The sequence below is a fragment of the Peromyscus eremicus genome, chromosome 1 (genome assembly GCF_949786415.1).
Source record: "Peromyscus eremicus chromosome 1, PerEre_H2_v1, whole genome shotgun sequence".
Classification (NCBI taxonomy): Eukaryota; Metazoa; Chordata; class Mammalia; order Rodentia; family Cricetidae; genus Peromyscus; species Peromyscus eremicus.
Window position 1 is genome coordinate 171,635,370 of NC_081416.1, and position 12,805 is coordinate 171,648,174.

The following is a 12,805-nucleotide window of genomic DNA, read 5'->3' on the forward strand; positions in this document are numbered from 1 at the left end:
CCCCATGTCTTGAGTGGCTAACCCCCCCCCCATGGCAGTATCCATGGAGTGATTTTTCCTGGATGTCTGCTTGCTGAGTCAGCTGCTCCACATATCTCCCAGCCTATTCCACCTATGGTGCTACAAATGATCACCACAGCATTTCCAGTTAATGTGGGTCCTGATGTGGCCAACCAGCCATGGATACCTACCCCTCTTGCAGACCCGTCTTTGGTCAGTAAGGCTGCTAATGAATCAGGTCCTGACTCACCATATTTTGAGCAATTCTTGTGGCAATAGGCAATGCATTTACAGACTTATTATGACTGGTACCATTTGATGAAGGCTGTGATGGAGCCTGTGGTCTTCCTTAAACAGCAAGCTGCCTATGATGACCAGGCTGAGGCTCAGGCTCATTTTAATATACAGTTCAACATTGCTGTTTCTCTTGAAATGCTCATAGGTCAAGGACCATATGTTAATGCTGTCACAAAAGCCCAAATTGAACAACATGCTTATTTACCTGCTTTGGAAGACACCATCGCCTTCAGTGCATTGGAGGGATCCTATCACTTTTCAATGGCAACTCCCTGCTCCCCTATTAACCTGGGGGCAAGGGTATACTTGAATTTTCCCCAGAATACCACCATGCCTATATATATACCTTCCAGAGATGTGCAACCAGCAACAGACCAAGAGAGGTTGGCCAAAGAAGAAGCTTCAGATGGTTAATGTATGATTTGCTCTGCTACTGTGGCATTAGTAAAGGTTATGTCATTACTGGTGCGCAACCCTAGATATCAAGCAATTTCCTCACCCCCTACAAGGTCACTAATGCATCATCAGAAAGACTTCAACTAGCACATTTAATAAAAATATGACTAAGGTCCCACCCATGTCCTTGAGATTGAATTTTTGACTAATCCTTTTCAAATGTCTTCTACAACAGGTTCACTAATGGAGCATGGGCATAAAGGTGATCCTACAGGTTTTATTGGCTCTCAGACACCTAGATCAAAGTTCTCCTAGAGAGGTAATGTATGCATGGCTCACTGAGATACAAAAGGCTACTGCCTAAAGTCTGCCACTCGAACAGCAATCCAGGATTGATGATCTTCGAGGGCTGGTAGTCAAAGATGGGTAAGAGCTTGTTGAGCAAGCCAACCAAAGCCAAGCACAGTCCATTATGCTGAGCTCTCCTGAGGTGGGGTCAACAAGATTAGGGCAATGCACTGTGGGGCGTTTACCCAACCACCCCCACAGTTCCCCAGAGTTTTCTTGAGTGCGAGCAGCAGGAAATATTAGATAGAAGGATTTATTGCGGAGAATATCGCGGAGATAAACAGATAGAAAATAAAGGATAGCCTCGAGAGGGCCTGGAACCTATTCCAACGGGCCCTGACTGTCTCTGCCCCAGGGTTTTTATAGAGATGCCAAGGGGTGGAGAAAAAGACCTCCTCCCCCCAGCACAGCCAAGTGCAGACCATCCCAGACACCTGCACTCAGGCCCGTGGTCTAATCATCCTCTATGAGGACCTGCTGGGTAAAGCCACGAGGAACCCAAGAATGGGCCCCCACAATGCACCCTAGCTCCCACTGAGCATGTCCCATAAAATAATAAAAAGGGGTGGATATGTAGGATGACTCATCCCTAACAGGCCTGAGAGGCAGCCGGCCCAAACCAATAATAACATAATTTCTAAGAGCCAACCTGGGTCTGTATAAGGGTGTTAGCAACAACAGCTGAGACATTATATGGAGAAGATGTGGACCAATGAGAAGCATCCATATCACACCAGCAAATTTATAAGGCTTTCTACTTCCTAAATAAACTGAGCTTGTTTTTTCAACATTCTCTCAGAATCTGTGTTATTGATTCTGTGCCTACTTGCCCCCTCCCCCAAAGGGAACAACAGCACAGGACCCTGCCACCTTTCAACTTCCCATTCTAATGTTATATATAACCCATTGAGTCCAATAAATAGTGCTGCTCAGATAACCTAGATTTATAGGCAGTCTGAAGCCCCATTGTGAAGGTAATGAGAACTGAACTCAGCTCCTTTGGAAGAGCAGCCAGTGCTCTTAACCACTGGGACATCACTCCAGTCCCTCCATGTTTTCCTTTTGTAGTTTTAGCTTGCTTTAAATCACCTCTATTATGTTGAGCTAGATCCATTCTATTCCTAATCTTACCAGAATTTTTATCATGAAGAGGTGTTGCATTTTGTTAAATGAGATGATACTGTAGCTTTTCAGATTTTTTGTATGGTGGATTACATTTATTGATTTATGTATGTTGGACCATGAAGCCATCTTGATCATGGTGGATGATCATTTTGATGTGTTCTTTTCTCTCTGCAAGTACTTTATTCAGGTTTTTTCATTTATGTTCATAAGGGCAAATGGATGTGATTCTATTTTTATGTTGAGTCTTTATGTGCTTTGGGTATCAGGGTAACTATAGCCTCATTAAATGAATTTGGTGATGTTTTTTGGGGTATTGAAGATACCCAGTATCACTGTATGAGGGGCAGTTTGTGCTGATAACTCTATTTGTGTTTCTTCTGTTAACTTGGGTGTGCTTGTGTTTGATGCATAAATGTTTAGAATTGCATTATCCTCTTGGTGGATTTTTTCTTTGATGACTAATATTTCTGGTATAATCACTCCAACACCAGTGATAGGGGAAGAGAGTTGCCACTGGTGACTAAAGCCAGGAAATCTCCTAAAAGTCTTCAATCTTAGATCCAGTTAGTAGTCTCTCTCTCTTTAAAGATTTATTTATGTATTTTAAGTATATGAGTGTTTTGCACACACACACACACACACAGACACACACACACAGACACACAGACACACAGACACACACAGACACACACACACACACACACACACACACACACACACATATATATATATATATATATATATATATATATATATATATATGAAAAGGCATGGCACTGGATACCATAGGACTACAGTTGTTGATGGTTGTGAACCATCATATGGTTGTTGGGAATTGGACTCAGGGCCTCTGGAAGATCAGAAATGCTCTTAAACATTGAGCTATCTCCTCAGCTCCTACTTTAAATTCTCATTTTATTCTCTAAAACAAGATGGGAAAGGCAATCAAGCAAGATTTTTTTTATTAAGAAAAATTTTTTCATTTTACATACCAACCACTGTTCCCCCTCCCTTCCCTTCTCCTGCTTCCCCTTCTACCCACCCCACCCCAATCTATTCCTCATGGGGGTGAGGCCTCCCTTGGGTAGTCAACACAGGTTGGCATACCAAGTTGGGGCAGAACCACACCTGAAAACCCTGCATCAAGACTGAGTAAGGCATCCCACCAATAGGGAATGGGTTCTAAAAAGCTAGTTCATGTAGCTGGGATAAGTCCTGGTCCTATTGCCAGAGATCCCACAAACTGATCAAGCCATAAACTCTGTCACCCTCATTCAGAGGGACTAGTTTGGTCCTATGTAGGCTCCTCAGCTGTCAGTCTGTACTCTGTCCATGAGCTCCCTCTAGCTCAGGTAACCTCTTTCTGTGGTTTTCCCCAACATGGTCTTGACCCCACTTACTCCTATAATCCTTCTTCCCTCTCTTCAACTGAACTCCAGGAGCTCAGCCAGGTGCTTGTTTGTGGGTCTCTGTATCTGCTTCCATCAGTCACTGGATGTAGGTTCTATGGGGACAATTAGGGTAGTCACCATTCTGACTATAGGGGAAGACTAGTTCAGGCACCCTCTCCACCATTGCTTGGAGTCATAGTCATAGTCATCCTTGTGGGTTTCTGGGAATTTCCCTAAAACCAGGTTTTTCCTAAACCCTATAATGGCTTACTCTGTCAAGATATCTCTTTTATTGCTCTCCCTCTCTGTCCCTCCCCCAACTTGGCCATGTTGAACCCTTATTTTGAAACCCCTATTTCTTCCCCTCTACTCCCCCTTCCAGTTTACCCAGGAGATCTCAACAATTTTGCCTTCCTGGGGTGATCCATGACTGTCCCTTGTAGGGTCATTCTTTTTACCTAGCATCTCTGGGGTTGTGGGTAGCCTAGTTATTCTTTACTTTGTCTCTAATATCTACTTATGAGTGAGTACATATTATGTTTGTCTTTCTGGGTCTGCATTACCTCACTCAAAATGATTGTTTTCTAGTTCCATCTATTTGCCTACAAATTTCATGATGTCATTTTTTTTTTTTTTTTTTTTTTACTGCTGAGTAGTAATCAACTGTGTAAATGTACCACATTTTCTTATCCATTCTTTGATGGAGGGACATCTAGGTTGTTTCCAGGTTCTGGCTATTTTGAATAATGCTGCTATGAACATAGTTGCAGAAATGTCCTTGTGGTGTGGTCAAGGATCTTTTGGGTATATGTCCATGAGAGATATTGCTGGATACTAAGGTAGGTTGATTACTAATTTTTTAAGAAACCACCATAAAGTTTTGTAGAACTCCCACCAACACTGGAGGAATGTTTTCCTTTCTCCATTTCCTCTCCGACAAGCTGTCATCAATGTTTTTTGTCTTAGCCATTCTGACAAAGGTAATATGATATCTCAGAGTCATTTTGATTTGCATTTTCATGATGGCTAAGGATATTGAGCAATTCCTTAAATGTCTTTTGGCATTTGTGATTCTTCTGTTAAAAATTCTCTGTTTAGATGTGTAGCTCATTTTAAAATTGGATTATTTGTGTTTTTGATATCTAGTTTCTTGAGTTCTTCATATATTTTTGAGATCAGCCCTCTGTCAGATGTAGGGTTGATAAAGATCTTTTTCCATTCTATAGGATCTAATTTTATCTTATTTACTATGCCCTTTGCCCTACAGAAGCTTCTCAGTTTCAGGAGGTCTCATGTATTAATTGTTGCACTCAGTGTTTGTACTACTGGTGTTATATTTAGGAAGTAGTCTCCTGTGCAAATATGTTCAAGGCTATTTCCCACTTTTTCTTCTATCAAGTTCAGTGTAACTGGATTTATGTTGAAGTCTTTGACCAATTTGGACTTGAGTTTTGTGGATGGCAATAGATATGGATCTATTTGCAATCTTCTACATGTCAACATCCAGTTATTCCAGCACCATTTGTTGAAGATGCTTCCTTGTTTCATTGTACAGTTTGGACTTCTTGTAAAAAATCAGGTGTTCATAGGTATGTGGATTAATGTCAGGTTCTTTAATTCAATGCCATTGATCCACGTGTCTGTTTTTATGCCAATAGCAAGCTGTTTTTATTACTATAGCTCTATAGTAAAGCTTAAAGTCTGTGATTGTGATGCTCCCAGAAGTTCATTTATTGTATAGGATTGTTTTGGGTATCCTGAATTTTTTGTTTTTCCATATGAAGTTGAGTATTGTTCTTTTTTTGTCTGTGAAGAACTGTGTTGGGATTTTGATGGGGATTGCCTTACATCTGTAGATTGCTTTTGGTCAGATTGCCATTTTTTAATATATTGATCCTACCTATCCAAGAACACAGGAGATCTTTCTATTTTCTGGTATCTTCTTTAATTTCTTTCTTCGAAGACCTAAAGCTCTTGTAGTACAGGTCTTTCACCTGTTTCTTTAGAGTTACCCCAAAATGTTTTACGTTATTTGTGGCTACGGTAAAAGGTGATGTTTCTCTGATTACTTTCTCAGCCCATTTATCATTTGTATATAGGAGGGCTACTAATTTTTTTGAGTTAGTCTTGTAATCTGCCACATTACTGAAGGTGTTTATCAGCTGTAGGAGTTACCTAGTAGAATTTTGGGGGTTGCTTATGTATATTATGATATCATCTGCAAACAGCAAAATGTTGACTTCTTTTTTTCCAGTTTTTATCCCCTTGATCGCCTTTTGTTGTCTTATTGCTCTAGCTAGAACTTTGAGTACTATATTGAATAGATGAGGAGAGATTGGACAGACTTTTCTTCTTCCTGATTTTAGTGGAATCACTTTGAATTTCTCTCCATTTAGTTTGATGTTGACTGTTGTCTAGCTGTATATAGCCTTTATTATGTTTATGTATGTTCCTTGTATTCTTGATCGCTCCAAGGCCGTTATCATGAAGGGGTGTTATATTTGGTCAAAGGCTTTTCCAGCATTTAATGAGATGATCGTGTGGTGTTTTTTTCTTTCAGTTTGTTTATTTGGTAGATTTTTATATGTTTATATGACAGATTTTGTATGTTGAACCATCTCTGCATCTTTGGGATGAAGCCTACTTGATCATTGTGGATGACTTTTTTAATGTGTTCTTCGATTTGGTTTGCTAGTATTTTATTGAATATTTTTGCATCAATGTTCATGAGGGAGATTGGTCTGTAATTCACTCAGTGTGACAGTCAGTCAAGTTTCTGTTGCCTCTGAGTCAATATGTAGAGACTCTTAGCTTCAGCACCACATCTGCCTGCATGCTGCAATGCTTTCTGCCATGATGATAATGGACTGAACCTCTGAAACTGTAAGTGAGCCACCCCAATTAAGTGCTTTCTTTATAAGAGTTGTCATGGTCATGGTGTCTCTTCATGGCAATAAAAACCCTAAGATACTTCTCTAGGTAGCCAAGGGCAGATTTTTTTTTTTTAGAATGAAGTTAAAGAACTTCTCTAAGCACTTTAGCGAAACAATAAAAAAAAAAAGATGCAGAAGTAAACTGTTATGGAGTTCGAGCCCACCAAGGGAAGACCATAGACTCAATAGATCTATACTTTAAAATATGTACTAATTAGCTGCTGCCAGGACAACAATCTCTCAGCCAAATGAGGTTGCAATGAGAAGGGGGTGACAGGATTTTTAAAGGTGAAAACAGCAAGAAAACCTTGAGTAAAGCAAGCCAAGACTGCTCTACTCTGCCAAGATTAGGTAGTTAAGGCCACCTCAAAACAGTCCTTAAATGTAAGCAGAGAACAGAAGCCAAAAGAAGCTTGTCATAGCATAACAGGTAGATAGTTGTGGCTATACATTTCTGGGTGGGAATTAGTGAGTCAGGGTTACTAGGAACATATCTTCCAGGGGTGGGATTAAGACACAAATGGCTAGTGGGCACAGCCTAGCACAAAATGGAGTATCTTTAGTGTGCTGGCTAGTGTTATGTTAACTTGACACAAGCTAGTGTTATCTGAAAGGAGGGAACATCAGGTGGGAAAATGCCTCCATAAGATACAGCTGTAGGGAGTTTTATTAACTAGTAGAGGGTCCAGCCCATTGTGAGTGGGACCATTTCAGAGCCAGTGCTCCAGGGTTCTATAAGAATGTAAGTCATGGGGATTAATCAATTTCTTTGACATTTTCATGTGGTCCCCTTGTCACACTCTTTAATCTATACATTTATTGTGGCTCTACTCACTCTTGATGATATCTCCCATACTCATGCCCCACATCTGGACTCTACTTGAACCAAACCTGCAGGAATAAGAGTCCCAAATGGCAAGGTTTCCAGTATGAGGACCTGAGATGAGAAATAGAGAAAATGGGATATAAATAAGACAAAAGCAATAGCTGATGCCTTGTGCCAGTCAAGTTCCTTAAGAAGTACAGTGTCTTATATGCTATTTGCAGGGTAAAAATGACAAAGGTCAGCAGAGAGCTAAGCCAGGAAATGTTGGAAAAAAGAACACAAAATACTGCAGACACAGCTGCCTTAGGACTGATAACCACTGCCCAGAGGGAAGAGTTGGGTCCCCAGAAACTGAAACCTCAACACCGAGGCACTGGCTCTAGGATCAGACAAGCCTTACCAAGCCCACTCCTGGACAAGGACACAAACCCAAAGTTCCCTTTGTCTTTCATCAGGGTCTCTGAGGAAGTCTTGGATCGATCTGGCTCCTCACAGTATTGTAGTGGCCCTGTCTGTCCCCCACCATGGAGATGAAGGGGACTTATGGCAAGTGAAGGGACCAAACGAATGGGGCAGTGTGGGAGGATGTGCACAGAATCCAGGCAGGGTGGCAGATGGAACTTAAGGGGGCAGCTGAATCATTCTGAGGGGCCTCCCATGATCTGTGTTCTGCTAGAGTTTACATAAGATTGTTTAGATATTTGGAAAATTAATCCAATCAATTCCAGAAACCAGTAAAGCCCAGTTTAGTTTTCTCAGTGGTAATTTTTTGAGGTTTTACTTGATTGTCTCTGTCAATGTCTCACTCTGTAGGAGCCCTAGAGCCTGTCATCCTCCTGCTTCAGCCACTCAAATACATGTGTCACTACCCCCAACTGCAAGTTCATTTCTTTTAAATTTGTTAATGTATTTTTATGTGTCTGGATGCAATGTCTACATGCTTTTCTGTGTAACGCATACATGCAGTGCCCTCAGAGGCCAGAAGAGGGTGTCCCTGGAACTAAAATTTTTTTTTTAAATTTTATTTTTCTTTATTAAGAAATTTTCTGCTCACTCCTCATGCTATCCACAGACTCCCCTCCTCCCTCCTCTCACCCCCAGCCCTCTTTCCCAAGCCATCCCACATCCCCAAAATTGAGGTCTCCCATGGGGAGTCAGCAAAGCCCAGCTTACTGAGCCTAGGCAGGTCCAAGCACCTTCCCACTGCACCAACGCTGTGCAAGGTGTCACACCACAGGCACCGGATTCCCAGAAGCCTGCCCATGCACCAGGGACAGATCCAGATCCCCCTACCTGGGTGCCCCCAAAACAGTTTGAGCCAAACAACTGTCTTCCATGTCCAGGGGGCCTAGTCCAGTCCCATGGGGGCTCCACAGCCACCATTCAATAGTTCATGGGCTTCCACCAATGTGGCCGGTCATCTCTGCATGTCATGTCCTCTCATCATGATCCCTCGCCTGCAGTATCTCTCTTCTCTCTCATCAGTTGGATTCCCGGAACTCAGCCTGGTGCCTGGCCTTGGATCTCTGTATCTGCCTCCATCTGTCACTGGATGGAACTGGAATTATAGATGGTTGTTAGCCATCATATGGGTGCTGGGAACCAAATACCATTTCTCTTCTAGAGCTGTCAGTGTTCTTAACCACTGAGCTATCTCTCCAGCCCTTTAATTAATTTCTTAAATACTTTAGAGACCTTGACAATTTTTTCAAGGGTGTGGCTAAGCTCATTGAATAATAGTGGTCCTTCCCTAAGAGGTACAAGAGCCTCACACTTTGGTGTGAGGATCACAGGATGCACCCTATTGCCCTGAACCCCACTGGGAACTGAAGTCCAGAAACAAGAAGATGACAGGTTCCTATCTGATGTGGACCAGGCTTTCACACCCTCCATGCAACCTTGGGCTGTGAGCTTCAGAGAAATTGGAGCAATGGAGGTTTCTTGCACCTCAGCTGTAATGGACAGGATTTTCTCACCTTTGAACAGAAGACTGTCATACAGACTGGCTGTGCCCCTCCATCCAGGAGATCAAGATCTTCTGGGAGACAAGTGCAGCCAGACTTGATTTAGTTAAGAGTTTCTTGTAGGACATGTGTTCTGCTCAGCTCCAGAGACATCTAGCTTCCTTTGAAAGACCCCGCTTATAGCAGGCTTTTACTTAGCATAAGAAACACCATTCTGCGAGGCAAGTACCAGAAAAACAGGGTGTCCTTGGCCTAACTGCAAAATGTACGTTTAGATAAACCACTTGGCATAAACCGTAATCAGCCAGCTGCAAAAGCCTGGGACCAAGGAAACACCCACCCTGAACACCCGCCCTGGGAGAGAAACCATTGAGTCAAAATAAGATATCTATGGTTGGCCACTTGGCCTTGGGGAATAAACAGTTGGGCTGGGAAAGCACCCCCAAGGCCAAGTCAGCCACACACATCAAATTTCTGAGAATTAAAAATATGCCCCCAAGTTCACCCTGGCCTTCTTTGAATCAACCAATGGGAACCCTGTAACTATGCTTCTCGCTTCTGTAACCGTGCCTCTGCCCCTGGGATCCTATAAAAAGTCCCCTTTACCCAAGGAGGGCGCGCAAGTCCTCCGAGAGACTTTGTCGCCCCGGGTACCTGTGTATCTGAATAAACCCTCTTGCTGTTTGCATCTGATCCGTGGTTTCGGTGTGTTCCTTGGACTTGGGGTCTCTCCTGAGGGAAGATCTCCTCCAGGGGTCTTTCACCTTGAGGAACTTTCTGCTAGATACAGGTACTGACTGTCACCAGGGTTGGTTCCCAGAACCCAGGGAAACATTCCTGTGGTCAAGAGGCTCTTTCCATGGAATTTGTGGGGTCTTGGTCCTCCTTTGAGTGTACAATGGTGGTATAATCTAAGGTGATGCCTGGAAGTTAGAGTATAGGGTTTCCTCCAGAGCCATTGCTAGATCTCTCAGATGGGAAAGCAGAGTTTTCCAGATGTTGCCTGGATCTCACACAAGGCCCCTACATGCAGAAGAAAGAGGCTTCCTCTTTCTAACAGCCCTCTTGTCTTGTCTAAGGCAGAGGTTGGCCTGTAGGAGGAGAAAGAAGCAAGTGGGAATGGCTGGGTTCAGAGCCAACCTTATGCAAGCTAAAATAAAAGAGGATCCAAACCCAGAGCTGTGCTACAGATTCTATCGCAACCTACCCAAGTCATATGACCTGCAAAAGGTCCTTTTACTGTTGCTCAGGTCTTACTTTTAGAAAGGTCAAGTTGGGGTCAGAGAGATGGCTCAGTGGGTAAGAGCACTGGTAACTCCTGCAGAGGACCCAGGTTGAATTCCCATACCCATGTGGCAGCTTAAAACCATTTGTAACTCCAGTTCTAGGGAATCCAATGTGCTGTGTTGACTTTCGTGAGCACTAGGTATATATATATGGTAGAAATACATTCATACAGGCAAAACAATACACATAAAATAAAGTATTTAATACATCTAAATATTAGAAAGGTCAAGCTTTCTATTTTTATTTGGCTTTCTCTTCTTTAAGCCCCTCACATACACTCACCAACTTCCTGCCTCTACCTTCATAGTGCAATAATAACGGGCATGTATCACTTGCTTTGGGACCTGAAACATAAAGTTTAAAGCTTTGGATAAGTCTTGTGACAGACCATAAATGGGTGTCCTGGGACATCTGTGGAGGAAGGAAGATAGGAGGAAGACACTTGTCATCAGTCTTGGGTCAACTCCAAGACTCCAAGAATGAGGGCCACAGTCAGCTGACTGTATTTGGAGAGTCCCTCACTTGTCTCCTAGAGACTATGGAACTGGCTTTGCCATAGAAGAGAGGCACAGCCCACTTAGGTCGAATTTATAGCCCCTGTAACACTAAGTCTCTGTCCCCTTGGTGCATGTGACATCAGGGACACCATGTCCTCTCATCATCAGCATGTAAATAAGGGATGGATCCTCAAGAGCATCAAGGGCCATTGGAACTGAGCCCCAGCCTCCCACAGTCCTATAACCACTGGGAGTTGTGGCCACTAGGAAGAGGTGGCTGGAGGTGAATATGAACAGGGTGGTTCTGGGTGACACTCCATGGGGAGATAGAGAGGTCCTCACTCTCACTGACTCTCCTCATCTTCTCCCAGGCCTCCAAAAGGTGAAGATGACCCACAGGAAGTACCCAGTAGACAGAATCACCCTGACATGTTGGGCTTTTAGTCTTTATCCTTGTGTGGCCACCCTGGCCTGGCTTTAGGATGGGAGGCCAGTACAGCAGCATAGCTTTGGGCCTGGGACCATCCTGCCCAGTGGGTATGGGACCTACCAGACCTGGGTGTCTATTTGGGTTATTCCTGGATGAGAATCAGAGTTCACTTGTCACTTGAGGCACCAAACCCACAACATTGAAGTCCCTGTTGTCCTTGGTGAGAAAATGGGACAACCATCCACCTCAGGGGGTAAAGTCAGGGTTGAAAATGCTGGTGGAGTAGAATCATTACAGCTGTGGTTGTGGTCTCTAGGACAGCAAGTCAGGAAAACTAGTGGAAGCCACCAGTTCTGCTTCTACTGGTGGCTTCTGCTTTTTCTGCCATGTTGGTATTTCCAGCCCATGCCTAGAGCAGCAAGAACATGCAGGACAGCAAGAGACTAGGTTAGCATCCCCTGCATTGGGAGAGGGTGGAAGGAATGATGGCAGGCCTTTTCTTCTCTTCTCTTTGTAAATTGTACAGCTGGAAAAGTAGTCACATAAGCGCATTTGGCCCACTGGTGAATGGAAGAACCCAAGGAGTCACCATCTGAGACCTGTTAATCTGCCTCGCTGATGGCAGGCAACGCCCCCTGGTGGAAGTACAGTGCTTCTTCCTTTGTGTTCTTAGATATATTATAAAACACAGGGACAGAAAAGCAGGCTGGACACTCACAGCAAAGTCCAGATTGTGGTAGACAACATGTCCCTGTCTCTTCACCAAATCCATAGAAAACAAACAACCAAATAATAAAAGGGAAACCTGATAGCCCAAAAGATGATTAAACATACTTTTACCAGATGATGATGAGGTCTATTCCAATATCATCTTGATTCAAACATGGAAACTTCTTCTCAAAAGATATTCATGAAACATCTGGGAGAGAGTGTATGCATACATAAACACAAACATTTAAAGGTTTTGAAAGCTTTTTAATCTATATGGTCTTTTTACAATCAGATTAATAATAATCAAATGGATCTTTAAAGATCCAAATCAGGACTTTTGTCCTATCTTCTAAGTTGAACTACTCTCTTTCTACCTTCAGTCATACCAGTCTAAAATGATCACAACAAAATCTGTTAAATGTTAATACTCCTTCACAATAAAAGGAGGTGAACAGGCCCTCCCAAACAATTTCATTTTAAAAATAAGGGAGAGCTATCTATATTACTGTAATGACTTTTAAAAGTAAAACATTTATGAAGATAAGATATACTATTAAAATAATAAAATGTTGTAAAAAGATAATTATTTTAGTAAATAAA

At 42.7% G+C, this 12,805-nt stretch overlaps 1 pseudogene; it reads left to right on the forward strand.

Annotated features, from left to right (window-relative positions):
* Positions 1 to 282: 282 nt before the first annotated feature.
* Positions 283 to 11,832, forward strand: LOC131897134 (MHC class I-like protein MILL1; annotated as a pseudogene).
* The last annotated feature ends 973 nt before the right edge of the window (positions 11,833 to 12,805 follow it).